Below are 20,663 nucleotides of genomic sequence, written 5' to 3'. Positions count from 1 at the left end.
CAACTGATGTGCTCGATACTTTAGTGCGTTTACTTGACTTAATCTTGAAAGTCAAATTTGTCAAACACAAACATCAAACACATAACAACCGATGCAAGAATAAGTCCCGGCTTAAATGAACGTAATCAAATGTTAATATGAAGGATCTTGCATAAGGCTTTAAGTTCTGCATAGAACTCTTTGTATTTGTTAGACTTCATTTTCTTCACAGCAAGCTCCTAAAAGATGAAATAGCTATATTATTATACATTTAGAAAAAGTAGATTTTAGCATGAAGAAAAAAGTTCTTAATATAACACTTACTGTAAATATAATCACTGATCTTCAACAATATCAGCCCATTTCTTATTATCCATATTAAAGTACTGATCTTTAACCATTTACTTCATAACTCTTAACCCATAACCTCATGTAATTTTATATTTTATGATCGTAGCTTTTTGGATATCATTATTATGTTATCATATCATTTTTTGGTTTATTACTGATCCTGATTGGATATTGTATTCTTTCTTGAGCATATTTGAAATTTCTTTGTGAAAATCCTCTATGATCTTCAGCTGTATGTGCATATATCCAAAGTGTACTAACTTTATAATATGGAATGACTGTTTGATGGAATCTAAGCTGTCATGTGAATTTTTTTCCCAGGGTTATCTCAAATTATAATAACAATCAATTTGTTTTTTTGTGAATATTTAATGGCTAGGAGATCTGCATAGAGTATTATTGCTGTCTGTATAATGGGCCCGTAGTCTGATGTTAGATTATCTTTCTTGGCCTCTCCGTGGTGTTATGTTGTTAGTTTGATTATAGATTAAAGATCATGAATTAATCTCTCTTTCTTTCTCCGATTGTCTATGCTTTGTTATTTTGTTTGTAACCCTTTCCCCATCTCACATAAATAAGGAAGAATAAATTTTGGCCAAGAACCTATTCATTGTATGGTTTTGGTTGAACCATTATTGGTTTCCAAAAGAGAATTTGATTCCATTATTTGCAGATTTTGACAGAGATAATCTGAGGCTGAATATGTATAAACTACAATGTTTGAATTGAAATATTACTGTGAAACTAAATTCTACTTCAATGAATCTCAGTTGTTTTTCCATTGATTGCATGTAATTAATGTTATCATCACAGTTTAGATTGTAATTTTTCTCCCTCTCTATTCATATCTTTTAGTGTTTTTCCTAATACACAATTGAATACACAATTTGTTAAAAACCGTTTTTGTTCAATAAGCATAAATTTTCCATCATGCCAAAGAAAGGGGAAAAGGAATTATCTACTAACTATTTATAAAAATTTTGCAGGGTTGTTTTACAATTTTGCAAATAACACTTTATCGACCAAGAAAAGGCTATCTTTGAGAAAGTAAAACCTTCGATGTTTGTTTATATAAAATTCAAAATTTGATTGTAGGAATTTTGGATGATGCCATTTGGTTTCTCTACATGAGAGAAGAAGTGGTTTCTCTACATTTGAGAAAGTAAAACCTTCAATGTTTGTTTATATAAAACCTTCGATGATGCCATTTGGATGATGCCATTTGATAGTCATGGTTTTGTCTTTTGAGTTATTGTGGCGTTTTTGGAAGGAATTTTTTTTTTAAGGGAAACTAATGGCATTGTGTTTTGAGTTTTGCTACCATGATACTCCTAACTCCTATTGTTCCTTTTGTTCCTATGTTCGTATGATGCAATATCCAAATCAATAACATTTGTTTCTTATATCTAAGCGACCTCATACGGAATTTAATATCGTTTGATGATCAGAACCTCAAAAATATTTTGCGTTAGGGAAATATTTGTAGACCGTAGAATATATCACAATATTTTGTGCTTTGTATGAAGTATCAAAATTATTTTTCTTTGTCAGACACATCCGCTGACAGTAAACAACGAAAGGTAGTGGTTACTTTTGGGATCAAAGATAATGAGGCCGTTTTGGAAATTTAACTTTGTAATCCATCAAACACAACTACTTTTTGGTTTCGTTTATGGTAGACCTATCTAGGATTTGATATGTTATGGATCATGATTTTTTATATATATATGCATGTAATATCTATATTTGGAATCAGTTTATTTTAAGCGTTAACAAATATAGCATCATTAAAAGAGTCACCTATATGTAACAGAGTCAATTAATATATATATATATGATGAAAGTTTACTATTCATCTTTAGAAAATTGATATATCAGGTTGATTTCATGGCAGAAAAATTGGAGAAAGCATGCCGTGATCATGATAAAGATGTCGAGGTGCTCAAAAAAATGGATGTTCGAGTAGTTCCAGAAAAGGAAGTTCCTGTGGCTCATTCCACAACTAAGGTAAATACAATACAACTCAATACATTTTCTTTGATTTCATTTAAGGAGGTCACTTTGAAGTTCATCAGTGCTTTTCATTTTTTGGTCCTTTTAAGCTATATAAAATCAAAGAGATGACCATTTTTTATACCTTAAATGTGAATCGTGTGGCTGCAAAAATTGTCGGTGTTTATTTCTAGACAAAGTTTGTTTCAGTGTTGTTTGATTATATTCTGCAGCTTTGTTTCATATTTCTTTTAAATCTGAAACATATGTGTGCATATGATAAGTGATAATGCTTTCATTTTAATTGATTATTTATAACTCTTTCGTTTAATTTTTTTTTGAGGAAGTTCTATTTATTTTTATTAATCATAAAATTTACACTCACAACCTCACAAATATTAATCACCTTTTAGCATGTCCCTAACAAGATGTCAAGAAAAATTACGAAAGGAAAGCGCAACAAAAGCACACTCAAAAAGGCCAAACCTAGCTCTGTTAAGGTGATTCTGGATGTCCCTCACTTTGAGAAGGATGTGGTTCAATGACTACGGAAGATAAATTGCAAATGATGGTATATATTCTTTACTATAAAATAAGTTATAAGTTATCCTACCTTCATTTTATAGATGATATGTAACTAATATTCCAATCCTTTCCCTACTTAGCATTTCCCAAATGAGGTGTCAAGAACGGTTCTCATAGGAAAGCGCAAGACTATGATCCTGATTGATGACCAAACACAGCGGAAGTATAACTGCCGCCTTATTACCGTTGAGAGAGCAAGTTACGAAAAGTACTTGGGTGGCCAGTGGTTCAATCTCAACAGAGATCGTGTGCTGAAGGTTGGTGATAAGCTGGTCTTTGATCTTGAAAAGCCACCTAGGAACATGCACGTGCAAGTTCTACCGAAGTAGATCTTCCTTGCTCAACTTCCGCCACTTTGCCGTATCACTTTAATCCTAATCCTTAACTATCTTGACCTAGGGATGCCATTTCTTTTGTTTCATTTTGATTGATGTAAATGTTGGCAAAATTCCCTTTTTGGTTAGTCTTTTTTTGGTAAATCTTCACTTATTATGTAATGGTAATCTGCACATTATTGGTTCCTTCATTAGTTCCAATTAGAAACATGTTAATTATAATGTTGTTTTCCTAATAAGGATATGATCTTTTAATACATCAAAGCTTTGTAATAAAGGGTAGCAATTTCGTAGAAATATGCAGTTATTATCCGTAATTTGCTCATTTCTTCCTTAGAGCGAAATTTTTCAAAAATACGTTATTCAACCCGTGCGAAACACGGGTTTGTAACTAGTATTTATGTAAAATTAGTAGTTAATGTTTGAATTTTTGTGGTTAATGAAATAGTTAAGATGGTCAGAGAAAATTTGCAAATCAATTATATTATACGTGCTTTGCTGACATGTCTTCCTCTGATGAGTTAATTGGAATAAATGTTTACGATGTTTCTTTAACTTGGTCTACTCCGAATCATGGCCAAATATTTTAAAACTTGGGATAAATGTTTACAATTTTTTTTAAAGGTTTATGGTATCTAATAACTCAAATAGAATATAATCTCGGCAAGTTGTTGCATTTGCATATACTTTATAGAACATGGGTATCAATAGGAGTGTGTATTCCTACATACTTTAACCTGGTCTCATATATATTGAAATTTATGTTTATGATTATTTGATGGGCTATACTAACATCCATGTACGGATATAATAACAATCAATGACCTTTTACTCTATTCCATCAATTATATCTCCTATTACAACTGTATAACTGAGTCTACCAATTTATTTGTTAATGGCCCCTAACCCAATCTCTTCTATAATAACCATGCAAATTATAAAACTCAACTAAAACCCAATCTCTGTTACAATCTCTTCTCACCAATTGAAGAGGAAATAAAACAAAGAATTAACCTTCAATGGTGAAGCAAAATTGATTGAGAGGTAATAGAGAGAACGTCACAACGACGGCAACGAAAAGCATTTTAGAGTAGATCAGACCAACGGCGATGGCAACAACAATGGGGATCATGGAGGTAGGAGCGACGACAATGGGGTTGGGAAGAAATTGAACATGGGTGGGAGCTGGGGCGAAGCTATGGCTGTCGCATAGGGTAGCTTTGGCTATCCCAAAAATTATTTTTCTATTTGAATAATTTAGCATATGGTAATTAGCTACCCCAATAATATATATTTAGCTACCCCAAATGAGTTGTTATAATAATCTTTTTTTGGTAGTGGATGTTATAATAATCTTTAAATGTATTAGATTTTCCAAAAAAAAAAAAAATTAAATTTATTAGTCATTTTTGTCTTTAAATATGTCTTTAGTTAATTCATTTAGTCATGAAATAAGAGGATTTGAAAGAAAAATGATAGGTTGACATTCTTTAATTGTACACACCTTTTAATCTCCACACACATTGTGACAAGTGTCCTCACCTTTTAACCCTTTAAGTATAAGGAAAATTTGTGTTATGGAAATTGAGAAAATCTTGTGTGGACTAAGACCAAGAATTTTGGTTTGGTCACACACAAAGAGAGAAGAGAGATAAGAGAGAAGAGAGAGAAAGAGAAAATCTTGTGTGTGTGACCAAACCAAAATTCTTGGTCTTGGTCCACACAAGTGTTTCTCTATGGAAATGTGTACAAGGGTGGTATGCCACTTAAGGGTGTCAATATACCACCACTCTTTTCAAACATAGTATACAACCATGATTTTGACTTCAAAATTAGGATTTTAAAGCTTACAACGACCGCATCACTGGTTTTAAAATATGGAAAATGTTAACTAGTGCCTCCGGGGCACTAGTTAAGGAAACTAAATATAGTATAAAGACCTTAAAATATGTATTCCATATTTTTTTCTCAATCTTTTATCTTGAAAATAAATAAAAAATTTAGAATATAAATATTTTTTAGAAAAAGAACATAATTGAATGGATATTTGCACATATGTTACGCATATTTTTTACCATCTTTATTTAATTTTAGTTAGATTTCGTACTATACATGTTCAACATTTGTTTTAAGAGTATGATATTCAATTCTTTAATTGATAATGCATAGGGGTGGAAACAGGTCAGACCGTCCGACAGGGGCCTACAGCCTAGCCTATTTAAAGTCTAGCTCGTTATATTAACAAGGTCAAGTTTAAGCTTTTTATAAGGTCTATTTAATTAAACAGGTCAGACTAAGGCTTACAAAAAAGCCTATTAAGCCCATCAGGCCTATTACGCTTTTCATATCTAATATATCTTCCATTATTGATATTTTTGAAGTTTTTTTTTTCATAAACACAAGCCTTCATATGATTGGTTATTTAGTAGCTGATATATTGGTGTGATTAGACTTTCGAAAGAATTCATTATTTAGTAGCAAACATATTTGTGTGTTTTAGGCCTTAATAAGTTTTGGCCTATTTAGGAGTAGACTTGTGCTGCCTGACCTTAGCATAAAATAGGCTTTTAAATAAGCTTTCAAGCTTCACCAGACCTTTCAAATGGCCAGGTCAGGCCCCGAAAATGAGCCTATAACGGGTAATAGGTCAGACTCAGGCCTATAATTTTTGAAGTAGGTCTGGCTTAGGCCTTACAAAGCCCGGCCCGGCCCAGCCCATTTCCACCACTAAATTAATGCAGGAACATAACACGATACTCTAGCTATATAGGTAATTTAGTTATACGAAAGAACTATACAATAGTTAGACTATTATGAATAATTAGTAGCTTTTTTCGATCCAAATAATAAAATCAATATATGAATCGACAATCATACTAATATTTTGTTTTAATACATCATATACTAAAAGTGTGTGTGTGTGTATATATATATATATATATATATATATACACACACACACTACCATATACTTTTGAGTACTTCACTTCGAAGTTATTTACATTATATTCTGGCTATGATTACTTATAAAAATGCTTGCGTTATATAGTCTCATTATATTATTGGTATGGTGTGGTTCTCAATGGTTGGTTAGCTTGTTTTGCACAGGTTGATTCAACGGTGACTTATTTGGATTGCATAGCCAGAAATGGCTTTTTAAACTTTCTGTACTTTGTCACAGTTAATAGTTCGTTTAGGGGCTTTGTTATCGTGTTGACGGTCGCGCTCACTACCATCCTCAAAGGTTCGAGTTCGTAGGACTCGTCTCTGGTTAATGTTGGTGCTTGTTCGTGCTTGTCTAGGTTGTGCTTGTATGATCGCTTTCTGTGGCCAGAAATGGTTGATTAAATTATTGTTGATCATTGCAGTAAACGGTTGGTGCGCGTGGATTCGCTAATTACCGTGCTGGCGGTAGAATCCACTCCACTCTCAATCACCTATCGGTGGCTCGTTTCATTCGCCAAATTTTAGACCCGCTTGGTATTAATCGTTTGTTAGATTTGTTTAGGGTTGGATCCACTTTGTGGATTTTTTAATTTTTATTTTTTTGCCCGTTGGGTTGTCAACTGGGTCTGGTTTCATGTCCCCCCCAGTTTTTATGTAATTTTTTTTCCTTTTTTTAATAATATATATGAGCAATTGACCACTACAAGAAAAAGTGCAATTAGCCAGGAAACTATGCCTGGAGCAACAACTCCTGGCAAATTTGCCAGGAGCAATGCCAGGGATGCCCCTGGGAAAATGACGTGGGACCTGATTCTCATGAAACAGGGGTTTACTCCTCACAAACTGAAATAACCCCTGGCAAAATGTAAAGTGGGAAAATTGAAATTTAAATGGAGACAAGAGCACATGGAAGTGGCAGTAAGTTGCAGGGGATTTGTTTACTTTTCACTCTCTTATTTACTAGTTCATTTTTATTTTTCCATTGAAGCAACCACACACCACACGTTTATCTCTCCCACAATCCAATTACACACTTCTCTCTAACTTCTCTCTAACCTAATTTTTCTCCTCCTCTCATCCAGACTCATACGATTTCACACCACCATAGTCCATTGGAGTCTCTTTTTCCCTATGACTGCAACTCGCGATTCCATGTTTCATCTTCTCCTCTCTCCTTCAACTTGCGATCTGCAACTCAGCTATTCTCTATGTGATTCCGTGTATCATCTTGTCCAATCTTTCTTCAACTCACGAGTCTCTACACACAGTAAGGTAATGGACCTTAATTTTAGGGTTTTCTGAAATTTTCAATTTGAATCTTAGGATTTAGGGTTCAATTAGTTAATTAGTTAGTGTGAGATATTGTGATTTAGGGTTCAATTAGTTAATTAGTTAATGTGAGATATTGTGGTTTAGGGTTCAATTAGTTTTGTTCTGGGTTCAATTTCAGCTTTGTTTATTTGAAGTTATTCATTTGATTTTTGTGAACCGATAAAAGTGATGAAACTTACTGATGTTCAATTCGTTTTTTTTCCTGCTTCAATTTGATCTGTTTGCTGCTTCAATTTGATTTTTGCTGCTATTCAATTTGTTCTGTACAATCTTCCTATTTGTGTTTTGTACACACTAACAAATTCACTAGATCCCCTCTTAATTATATACCCCTAATTTTGCTTGTTTTTAGTCCATAGTTTGGACTTGTAATGCTGTATTTTGTTCCTTTTCTTGTGTTTTATTATATGTTGGATGATTGATATGTTGAGCATTGTTGTTGAGCACTCACATGTCTTGATTTAGATATAAACCATGATCATCCTTATTCATTGGATCATGGTTTTAAATTGTGCTTGAGGTTACACTTCAAACTTTTATATTGCCGAAAAATGCAACTGATAAAATTGAAATCGAGGTTTCAATGTTGTTGCGGAGATCTCAAAAAAATTTATATTTCGGCCGCAATTGAAGCTGCATACGGACCACAATTTACAACCGTACATTAGAAAGTGATGGACTACTTTTTTAGCGTTGTATATTAAATTTAAATTAAACTTATCACTCAGTGTTAAAAAAGCCTTGTATGTTATCACTTGTCACTCCCACCAGTGAGGCAGCCTGTTTATCCCTAATAAGCTCTAAATATATAATACTATATCCTTGTATGTAGTTGTATCACTGATCATCAATTTTAATATATTTTTTTTCTTGAGTTCTACTTTTAACTCTCAATCTCTTTAAATGATTTCCTCTTATTTCACCTCTCTTTGTTTCTTACCTCAACTGCTTTTACTTACATTTGTTCATTACATTTCTTTACTTACCATCATCCATATACACTATCTTATTGATTCAATTACATCAAGTAGCAGGATTTCAATTTGGTGGCATGATTATAAAGTTAATTGACACTGCTCACCCAGCTTGCACTAATCTGTTCTCTAATTCGTGGTCTGTAGGTTGGTAATGGTGAGACTGCGTTGTTTTGGTATCATATATGGGCTGGGAATTCTATTTTGCAGGACGGGTTTCCAAGACTTTACTCTATTAAGGAGAATAAGCGAGGATGTGTCCGAAACTAGGGAGCGTCTAGGCTACATGTAGATTTGGCACTGGAACAGGAGGCGGCTGTTGTTCGTATGAGAAGGATCAGCTCCTTGAATTATTGCAGGGACAGTATTGTAGGCTGGAATGACAGATAATTTGGCATGGATATGTTATTCTTCCGCAGGGTTCTCCTTTAAACCGGGTGTAAGCTGCTGCGAAAATCTGTTTCACAAGAATCGGTCTCAGCTGAGTTGGTTAAAGCTTTCAATTTTTTTACGAGATGCTCGGTTCCGTTGAAATTTTGGTCTTCGCCTGGCGCGTGCTGCAGGACAGAATTGCGACTAAGGATGCTTTAAAAAGCGAGGGTATTAATTATACCTGACAGTTGAGGGTCCCTTTGTGTGCTCAATTTGAGGTAGAATAAAATTACAATCACTTACTATTTGAAGGTAGAATAAAATTACAATCACTTGCTATTTTCTTGTCCATTTGCATATAGTGTGTGCAGACTGATATATGGTTCTACTTTAAGAAATTGTTTAATAATACTGTGGTGTAAACTGATGTATCATGAAGTTAATCTGTATGGTATAATTTCCTATCTAAAATGAATTGGTCATATGATATCATAATCATTTTGGTAAGCAAACACATTTTTTGATGATGCTCTTGTTGTTTATGGTAGGGAGTGGGTGGCATTGTTGAATTGGCGCCTAGTTACTTGCCTGCTGCCTATGACAGTGTTAAAAAAGCTGGAGGTCTTTGTATTGCTGATGAGGTTCAGTCCGGATTTGCTCGCACTGGTAGCCATTTTTGGGGATTTGAATCCCATGGTGTTCAACCTAACATAGTAACAATGGCAAAGGTAACAACAATTCAAGCACAATTGTGGTTGTGAGTGTATAGGGATGGAATTGTGTTTTCTTGGTGTTTAAAGAAATGTGTATAGGGATGGAATTATGTTATGATTGCAGTTAAGATTGGGAGGTATGGGTATGGGTATCGTGTGATATTTGATCCTGATACCAAGCAAAGATCTCTGCTTTTCCAGGTTTTTTTAATCTTCTTTGAAGTTTGAAGTGGATTTTGTTATTCAGATACATGCAAATATACAAATAAATGTGTCTTGAGGTATATGCTAAATTATTATATGTATAATTGATCATGATTATGTTATACTAGTTTGTCTTTTATGAATGTTCAAGTCTATGATAGTATGCTCTACCATGTTTTACTTTCTTTGATATGTTATGCTGATGTATGTTTTCCTAGGGGAGTACATTTTTTCAGTACTATCGAGATTTAGGATACGACACCACTGATTAATAATATTTGCAGTTCTAATTTTTTTTTTGAGTTTTACTTGAACTCAACATTAAATTTTCACCCCTTTCTCCACACTTTTCATGCTATACTTTTGCTTGCAATTTTCACCTAATGGGTTAAAATTGATTCTTTGGATGCACAAATTATTTTCTAAAACATAGCATTCTGTTGCACAAATCTCTCTCTAAAACATAGCATTTGGCCAAATGTTTAATTATTTTTCAAAAAAAAAAAATTAAAACGTTTTTTAAAATTATTTTAATTATTAAATTTTAATATTTTATTTTTTAAACAAATAAAAAACATTTTTTTTAAAAAAAAATCGTACACAATTTGCCAGGGGTTAACCCCTCGCAATGTCCCTGACATGTTTTGAAGATGACTGATGTGATGTCTGCAAAAGCCTGCATTGACCAGAATGTGTCATAGAAGCCTGCAATCATGCAGACACAATTTGCCAGGGGTTGTGCCAGGGCCTATGCCAGGAGCGCATTTTGCCAGGAGCTAAACCCCTGGCAGGACAATTTGCGATGAGCAGATTTGCTGGTGATTCTGCTCCTGGCAAAACCCCTGGCAAACGTCCAATTGCCAAGGCTTTTAGCATTTTAACAGGGCTTCTGCCCCTGGCAAAATGCAACATTTCTTGTAGTGGACAATAGATTAGAGTAGGGTACCAACTTAGTTGCTAATATAGTCTCATGTGCTAAATCAAAAGTGTTCACCTTGTAGGATGGTGGATTTCTGTTCTCGATTGTTGTCTTTCTCTTCTTTGTAATCCTTTTGAGGGAGGGCATGTTTGACATCATCTTATAATTTTCTGCCAAATTTATTTCTTATAGTTTTTACAAATAAGCTAGATGCATTTTCATTCCATCGTTATACATACACTAGACCTGCTCATAACGAGAATTCTGGACACCACTTAAGTTGGTGCTAAAGTATGTGAAATTTGCGCTGATGAGAAAATATTAAAACACCAACCACATAACAATATTTTTTTTTATAAAGTGATGTCACTATTTAGGACACATCATATCATAAATATATTGAAGAAAAAAGTGAGTTACACAGAAAAAGGAGGGGGACCAAACCTAATCCTCACAAGAGATTAAGAAAATCTATAATATGGAAGACCTGACATATTCTTGTCTAAATCTTCCTCACTATAAACGGGGTGTGGATGACCACCATATAAAATAAGAATAGATAACCCTAAGTTAGCTAGTTTGTCTGCATAGTAATTTTTCTCTCTATAAATATGAGACAACAAAAAATTCATTGATTGCAATAGAGTTAGACAATTACAACCACACTACAAAATAATAACATTCGCAATAAAAAAAACAAAAACAATGAGAACACAATGTTTGATCATGAAATTCGGACAACTATGCCTACCTCTTCGGAACGACTTCAGCTCCTTTTATTATTGAAAGCTTAGTGAGGTACGAAGAGATACATTCTTGGAAGAAATTTGGACTGCATTATTACTTTTAAGGCTACACTATTGAAGAATGTTGAGATGAAATGATCACGTGAGGGATAACCTAGATCTTTAGTGTTGAGTGTAATTTTTTATTTGTCTAATTGAGTATAAATTAGCTTGAGTTTATTTTTATTAAAATTCAAATTTTGTAAGAAGCTTAATATCTTTAAAAAAATCCAAATAATGAAACATATATAAGAATTTATCTGCAATAATGTCTCAACTCAATCTTTGATTCTACAATTCACTTGTGATTTCCACTTTAGGTAAGCTAAGGTTTCATTGGCGTGGTGTTTTGGAGTGCAAGAAAGGGGTTGCACCACATTCCTTCTTATGGAAAGAAGATAAGAACAACGGGGAAAATCAAGAAGGTAAAAGAGAGAAAAAAAACAATACACTTATTATTCCTCTTTCTAAAAAAAGACCTTCAATATATTAGAGGTAAAATAGAAAATTAGAACGACCAAAAAAGGAAAATATAGAGGGGATAAATGTGAAGGGTACAAAGGTTCAAAAATTGAGAGAAGATTCATGACTCTTATATTGAACATATAGAACAGGAACATCATCAATGAACAACATAAACAATCTTAGTCCTTCAGTATCAACTTTAGTCCTTCCCTAAACACCATCACTATACCTCAGTATATCTTTACTAATCTTACCATTCTTACAACCAAAATCAACAACAACAACGAACAAAAGAAAATGGAGAAGACGAATGTCGTTGTACCACCACCACCTAATTAATTATTGGTCATGTACTCTCTGTATCCTTTAACTTCACCTGCTTTCCTCCATTCTCTTAGTTTTGTCCAAAACCTTTTATGGAAGATGATAGGGTTTCTGGGTTGAAGATGATAGGGTTTCTTTCAAAAATCAAAAACTCAATTTGGTTGAAACACAAATCCCATAAATGTATAACTTTACCCTTTAGTTGTATGATTTAAAAATTAAATAATTAAATAGAAGTTTTGAATAATATAAATAATACAAATTAAGGGCAAACACTTCTTTTAGTCCTTTAAGTTTGACTTTTGTACCAAGTTAGTCCATGAAGTTTTTAAGTTTTAAATCGATCCTTTAAGTCATAAACGTTAGCAACATTACTCTTTTTCATCCAACATTGTCAAACGGTGATGATATAGCCATTAAATGATGATGTGGCACGTCCACAACATAAAAAAGTTATTTATTAATTATTTTTTATTGATGTAGGAAGACTGGTTGAGCATATTGAAGATGAAGTGGCGCGTAAGAAGGGTCCAATGGGTGCAGATTTGATATTTGGTGTCCGATTGACTACTAATATGCCTTTTCGGAAAGGGAATCAGCCCACGAGTAGAATGCTTTGCATTGCCATGATGTATGGGCATTTTAAGCCATTTGATTTCATCTGAAGGCCCAAAACCGGATTTTATTATTTCAATCCAATTTTATTATTTTCTTGTTTTTGATTTTCAGTTCATTAGGGTTTTCCTTAGTATTTAAAGACTCCAGTTGTAGATAGAGACAAAGTTTATTCATTCGATAAAATTACAGAGAACTTTTCTCAATTTTCTAGTGAACTCCGAAAAACCAATTAACAGGTTTGTTGCTTGCAACTTATCTGATTACTGTTCTAGATTTAGTGCTTGCTAAACTTTTCTTCCTTCTCCGTCATTTATCAAAAAAAATTCACTGTCTGTCTCCATTCTACATAAAAATCATCATCACCTTCAAACTCACCACAAGATTCAAATATTCATTTTTTTTATTCATCTTTATCAATTTAAGTGAATCTCTCTAATTAATTAATTAATTTAACATAAGACTAAAGGACAATTTTGTCAAGTGTAACAAATCGTTTACAAGTAATAAAGTGATAAGTAAGATCGTCTCCACATGGATTGTCGTTTCGACTTGGCAACTAGTGTTACTTATTAGATGCAGAAAATAAAAACAATTAAATTAAATAAAGCGAGTACATTATTGGGGGGGGGGGGGGGGGGGGGGGGGGGTTGCAAGTTTGATTTGATTGCGCAAAGCAGTTGTGAGTTAGTGACCTGGTTTAAATGCAGAATGTTAGCTGCAATTAGGAATCCTTTATATTCTCTTGTTGGATTTAAGAGACAAATCTGTATTCAGTTATATGACTAGGGCTTTATTTAAGTTATGAGTTTGTGGGGCAGTATGTCCCTCTAGTTGTAAAGTTTTACCTGCTAATCACTATAAGGTTATATGCAATGTTAGGTATACGTATGGAATATTATAATGGAGTCTTAGTCTTACTCTCTCGGAGGTAATTGAAAAATAAAATAATTAGGATTCCTAAATTGTCATCTAAATGCTCCAACTTCGTCTATGAATCATAGAAGTTCATAACATATTCTCTATTATCTTAGTAGTTCTACAAACGGAAAACCCTATCTCATCTACCCTACCAAGGAGGAAAAGAATAAAATTAATATGCAACGTTCGAAAAATAGTGTTTGTTCTGTTTCTATGTTCATTCATAAGACCTAAGTATGTCACAATCCCTAGTTCAGTGAAAGCATTAAGACTTTTGCATAAGAAAATTAAATAGAAGTTATAACATAACTAAATAAAAGAATTGAATTAACAATGTCCAATAATAAAAAAGAGCTTCATCTTAGAATCGTACCTAATTAGGGTTTAGTTACCCATGGTAACTAAAGATAAAATTACAAAAGAATAAAACATACCCTAGAGACTAAGGATGAGAAGAGAGACTCCTTCCTTGAATCTCCTAGTACTTTCCTTTCTTTTGAACTGCTTCATTATGAATGAATATTTGTGAATGAGTGGAGTTCTATTTATAGGCTGATTTCCGAGTGGATTTGGGCTGAAAATTGGGCTTTTCCCTGAAACCCACAGAGAAAAACAACAAACATGTATTTAGCTTATGGGTCATTTTTTTTATTGATTTGTGAAAATTGATGATTATATGTGTAATTTTCGTGCTTGAAATTAAGTGGTGAATTTAGGTATATGAAAGTTGTTGAAAACTTGTTGTTGATGCATAAATTTCATTGTTGATATATGTTAAGTTGTTCACTTTGAGAATTTAGCTTAAATTGGTGAAAATGATGTTGTTGTTGATTAATGTTGAATTCATGATTTATGTGCTATAAATGTTTTTGGGTATATGTTGTGTTGAGAATCAATAAATGTGATGGTGATACATGTGATGTTTGGTTAAGTTGTTGTGTTTTGGTGAATTTTTTAAAAATGGGTCAAAGAGGAGAAATTTGATTTTGATGATTTTGAATGGATTAATGAAGTTGTTGGGTTGAGTTAGATTGATTAGAAATTCCGTTTTGAATCAAAGGTTTTGGGTGTGGAATTGTTTTGGTGAAAATCGGGTTTTTGAGCAAAAAGTTGTTTTAAGCACTTTTAAGAAATAAGTTGTTTTGAGTGAATTGAATTAAGTTATTTTTTGTTAGAAAACTGTTTTTTTGGTGAGTATTAATGGTTTAGGTAATTGGGACAAGTTTGGCCAAAACGGGATCGAAAAGGGTTTTGAAAACGGAGTTTTACGCGCAAAAACGTAAATTTCAAAAATGATGTGCTGATAGGGTGGCACGGCCGTGCGACTCAGTGGCATGGTCGTGTGTGGACCTTCTGTCAGAACCTCAATTTTTACGTTTTTGAGCCTTTTTCACTCTTTTCTGTTTTGAACTGACTTTTGGTATAAACATAAAAATTGTAGATAAAGAAGTTAGCTTCCTAATGGCTTTGGTTTGACTTCATTATGAATTTTAGAAATTGAGTTATGATGAACAAACTACCGGTAGGTCATGATGCATTTTTATGAAAATTCAGCATAACTATGTTTAAGTGAACCCAAAAGTTATGGTTTAGTCCCAAACCCCGAAACTTGATTAATAGGAGTTTAATTATGACGTGTACTAGTAATTAACCTATAATATGATGAAGGTAGACATGACCTATGTGTAATCTTTAAAACTAGACGAACTTAAGTATTTTCGTGAAACATGAAAATGGCTTAGAATGAAATAGAGTTTTTACCAAGTGAATTGATGTTGCTATGCTTGTACTACTGTGGTTATAAACATAGAGATAGCATGAAGATATGCACGTTCTTATGATTGATTTGGTGAAATATTTGGAAATAGACGATTTTTGTGAAAATAGACAAACTTTGACGAAATGAGGAATTATGATTTGATAACTTGCCAAGGACTTTGTAATCTTGATAATATGATGAAATGAGAATGAACCAATGATAATTGGGTGTATAACATGTTGTTTGTTGTGTTGTGGATGATTGTTAGTCTATTGTGCAATTTGTGCTTATGAAGTGTTATTGCTTCTTTGTTGTGATGGTTGGATGATGATTATGATGATGATTTGATGACTCTTTTTGGTGATGATGACTTGTTGTATGTATGGATGTAAATACTTGATAATGCAAATGGTGGGTTTTGGTGAAGACATTATATGATGGTGTGAATTATATAATATAGTGTTGTGAATTTCGCATTGTCGAGTCTTTGCTTCTAAGTCCATGCATTCATAGTCATGTTGAGTCTTTGGCGAAGAACGAAATCCGTAAGGTTTTATGTCAGTTGGTGAAGAACGAATCCGTAAGGGTTTCGTTAGTGGATCACTCGGTAAGATTACCTCCGAAATCCAAAATTGGTACCACATGCATGCAGAGATGTGTCTAGAACATTACATGCATATGAGTCTATGTGAAATGTCTTATACATGATGATGTGAATTTGTGATGAGATGTGTACATGATTATGTTTGTTATTTGGTGATACTTGTACACTTGTGATGATGGTGATAACATTTTGGTGATTTTACTTGATGATGGTTTATTTTGGTGATGGTGATAAAGTGTGAATCATATATACTTGACTTGGTGATTCCTTTGATGATGATGATTTCCTGGCCTATACTTTTGAAATGATGAATTGTATTTGTTTGAGTTAATTAGGTAAGAGTACATATGACTTATATGATTGATGTGAATTAGATGAATTATATGCATTATGTGAAATATGCGCTTTATGTGAAATAAGTCGAGTTGAATATAAGATTATATTTTCTAAATGATGAGGTCGGTGTAATTTGATGATTATGAGGTAAGAAACTCTTGTATTGATTGATGTTGTTAATATGAGAATGATGTGATGATGCATTGATGATAATATGATTTGTATTGAATTGAAAATAATATTCACATGATGGTAGTATTTTAGGAATGATGAGTATGTACATGTGTATTACTTGAATTATAATGACTGAAAAATATGGTGAGAATAACGTAATATCACCTGTCATTAAAGACCAATTTAACATTTCAAGGATTGAAGAACCCATCTCCTTCTTCATATCACCATCTTCTTAAAATTCGGTTATCTTCCTTCACATTCTTAAAAACCCAAAACACACACACCTTACTCTCTTCCTTCACATTCTAAAACCCCAATTTCCAGAACATTACAATCAAACCCAAAACACAAATAACTGCAACAAATGACCATTAAAAGAATGTGATGAAGATGCACCCAACACCCCCATGTTTTTAATCAAAACCCAAACATTAAGGGTTTATTTCCATAAGGATGAAGATCTCACATGTCAACACTACAACAAAAAAAATGCTCATTGTTAATCACCACCCCAACATCAACCTCATCACGGTTTCACGAATCCTTATAAGGCCTCAAAGAACAACATTGTATTTGCGTATTCCGACGAGAAAGAGATAGAGAAAGGTTGCCGAAGGAAGAAACATAGAAATGTATAAGGAAGTTGGTGTGGAAGGGAGAAGATATTGTAATTAAGAGTGTTGAGAGATTGCCCGCATCTCTAAATCAAATTTATTACATAGATAAACATTCGTAACAGAGAGAGAGAGAGAGAGAGAGAGAGAAATATTGAAAAGGGGAAACAATTTGGGTACTAAGTTATTCATTTTCATCATCCTCGAAATGGAAATACTTTAAATTCACGCTCTAATTTTAATTACTATATTATCTCCCAAATTCACATCACTTATCACGTCATGGTGGGAGTGTTGTATGTTACCTATTTAGGCATTGTTGATGAGATTTTATTTTCATTCATGTTTTTAATTATATAATGGTGTGACAGGAAAATGGTACATATATCATTCATCTCCATGTTTTATGTATTTACTGGTTTTATCAATGTTAAAGGTGATATTAGTTGATTGTATTAGGTAATTCATTCCACTTATCAAATCTACTTACAGGTGCAAACCATGAATTGACATATCACACAACAGTGTTCCACATAAATGTGGATTCCACCTTGTTGAAAGTTACACTTAAATTTGAATTTTTATCTCATTTGGAAATTATAGTTAATAATTTTCACATTCGTGGAATGAGAAATTTATAACTCATCTTTGTTGCATTTAAAAAATAGTTTCAATTACGTCTTGTACTTTTATCTATACAACATATGTGTGGTTATCATAAAATTTTACAGAACTTTGTTAATTTCAAATTTTCCAAGTTCTTAAGTTAATCACGTATCTTCCATCAATAGTTAGGCTTGAAAGGATGGACTAGAGGGTCAAAGCTAGAGTTGTTAGGTTGTAGAGTATTAAGTGTTCTTTGGTACACGAAAAAGTTAGAGATGGAATTTCTTGATCAAGATGTGAGTTAGGATTATTTATTATTGTTGTTTTATATTGTTGGTCATGTTTGTTCTAAGTAGTGAAATGTACTTAGAGGGATTGCAAATGCACTGTGTTATTTGAAATTGTTTACATGGTTTTGCAGGGTAATAAGATCAAAGTTACGGTTTGACCACATTTTGTAGATCGTTTCTACAATGTTTTTGAAGAGAATTGTGTGTATATGATCTCCCATTTTCAAGTGTTTTCAAATGTAGGTGCTACAATGGTTACTTCTATTTAACACAGGATAAAATTTATTTTTAGCACAAATATTTTTCTAGATAATAGTTATATTATCCAAAAGTTCAATTTATTTTTGCTCCCATACACAAAGATAATGGAACATTGACGTGGATGCAGTTATTTTATTCGTGGGTGTTTTTTGTTTGTTACTTTCTTTCATTTAAAGAAAAAATTTGTTAAAATTTCAAAGATTTCAAAATACATAAACATACAATATAATACAACAAATTACAAATGTCATAGGTGAAGTAACCATTAATTCTCTTGTAATGTCCCACTCGTCAGTTATGGGAATTTTATCAGTTGGATGTGTCGGAGGAGGAATGGTCATGGAATTCAATTATGACGGGGGATGTTTATGCAATGTTAGTAGTTTACACGCGGATTCAGTCAGCAAAATCAAGTTGGATACGATTAAGACGAAGGGTATTTCGGTAATTGCACACGAGGGGTATATAAGTGAAACTTGTCCTAAACATTTCATTATTCTTGATACTTTTTCTCTGTAAGCTCACAAACTTAGATTTTTCTCTCCCTTTCTCTCTAGACTTGTGACCCCCCTCCCTCTCTTCACTCAATCTTCTCAAAGTTCTATTCCTAGCAAGATTGTGGCTAAAGGATGGAGTATTCATGCTGCTTACAACTAGGAAGGACTTAGGATAGCTCTTCAACTAGGATTTTCTCTTATGTGGAGATTGCATGAGCTAGGGTTTGGTTGTAGCAATGTGGATAGATGGAGCTTAATCTTGTATTGGAATCAGAATCTATCATGTGAGTTCTTAGATAGCTTTCCTTACCTTTGGGTTTGTATGAATCTTATGTGAGAAATCTTTATTATGTTTATGTCATGAATTAGGTTTAGAGAAACCCCTTTGTACCATAAATCATCAAGAGCATGTTAATATCGCCATGCATTTTATCTTTGACGGTTTTTATGTATTCTAGATGTATTGTGTAGATTAAGAGACTTTAAATTGAGGATTTTAGCCCAAAAACACGATTTTGCAGGTCTGGTACTGATGAACTTCGCTTGAAGCGAGCCCAGCTCGCTTAAGCGTGCAAAACGTTGAGACTATTGGATTGCTCGCTTGAAGAGTCGCTTAAGCGTGGGTGCAAGCGTGCGCTCGCTTGGAGCTCGCTTAAGCGAGCCTTGACAACACAACATGTATTAAACTTGTCCTATGATCCAGTAGTGTCGTCCGTTTCTTGTAGTTTTTCTAATTTTAAAACCCTCAAACTTCAAGTATCGAATGTACATTACATCTTATGATTTATTAAAAGGAAATGCATGGTGAAACATTAACAATTCAACGACAAATTGCACTTGAGATTTATGACATGACTTATGTACGGGTAGAAGTTAACTCTAAGAACGGGAAAACCATAGAGACTCGACATAGATCGTCGAGAACAAGTATGTTATCATGTAGCCTAAGTACATTAGGTCTAGGCCAAGAATGAAAGAGCCTAAACATGTAATGATTCATCGCCATACGAGTAGGTTACGGACTCGTGGTAATCATTCAAGTAAGATTAAGTATAAGTCCTTTATGTATGAACAAGACTAATAATTATGAACATGTCGTATTTTTCTGTTATCCATGCCAGGGGTATACAATAGGTTCATGTTAGGGGGACGGGATATGCTCCGCAAGGTAGGCCCGCACTGCATCAAGAGGAGTACCGTTGTTAGCCTCAGATAGGAATTTCACCGGTTATGTCATGTGGTTATATTCCGGGGTTACTCCACTTGGGATTAATCCGTAAAACAAACCAAGATAATATTGTATGTCACACACTAACTCTCTAACATAATGAATATTTATGGACCATGATTTGATACGATTATGATTATGCTTGGATATGTATAGGTATATGCTTCTGCAGCAAGTTATGATAACTCATTGTCGACGATATTAGTTTTCCCCGATCGTCCAATCAGAATATGCTATGTACATGATATGTTAATTCATGATAGTGACGATTTCGGACATAGTGGTATTAGTTCCCTTGACCGCCATGGTATGCAGAGCATTTAGCAAGACTTGTAGGTTGTGGCATGTAGAGACTTATGGCGATCTTAATTATGCACGATCGTCTAGATAATTAAGTTCCACACACGTATAATCAACTGACTGGTTGTGTTGTAGACACGTGGTGACCCTAGGTTTCTCCCGAGGTTACCTATAGCCTA

At 33.5% G+C, this 20,663-nt stretch overlaps 2 long non-coding RNA genes across 2 annotated transcripts; both read left to right on the top strand.

The window, feature by feature from the left end:
- The first annotated feature begins 2,161 nt into the window (after positions 1 to 2,161).
- On the top strand, positions 2,162 to 3,539 carry LOC146928812 (uncharacterized). Its single transcript, XR_015008214.1, has 3 exons — positions 2,162 to 2,337; positions 2,736 to 2,893; positions 2,988 to 3,539. It is a non-coding gene; the product is annotated as an uncharacterized LOC146928812 (long non-coding RNA).
- A 3,660-nt stretch (positions 3,540 to 7,199) lies between these two features.
- LOC146928811 (uncharacterized) lies at positions 7,200 to 9,863 on the top strand. Its single transcript, XR_015005871.1, has 3 exons — positions 7,200 to 7,460; positions 8,642 to 9,144; positions 9,415 to 9,863. It is a non-coding gene; the product is annotated as an uncharacterized LOC146928811 (long non-coding RNA).
- The last annotated feature ends 10,800 nt before the right edge of the window (positions 9,864 to 20,663 follow it).

The sequence above is a fragment of the Medicago sativa genome, chromosome 4 (genome assembly GCF_051527215.1).
Source record: "Medicago sativa cultivar Bolivia chromosome 4, Bolivia_mono, whole genome shotgun sequence".
NCBI classification, from domain to species: Eukaryota; Viridiplantae; Streptophyta; class Magnoliopsida; order Fabales; family Fabaceae; genus Medicago; species Medicago sativa.
Note: the sequence above shows the minus strand (reverse complement) of the source record. Positions and strands in the feature narration are given on the sequence as shown.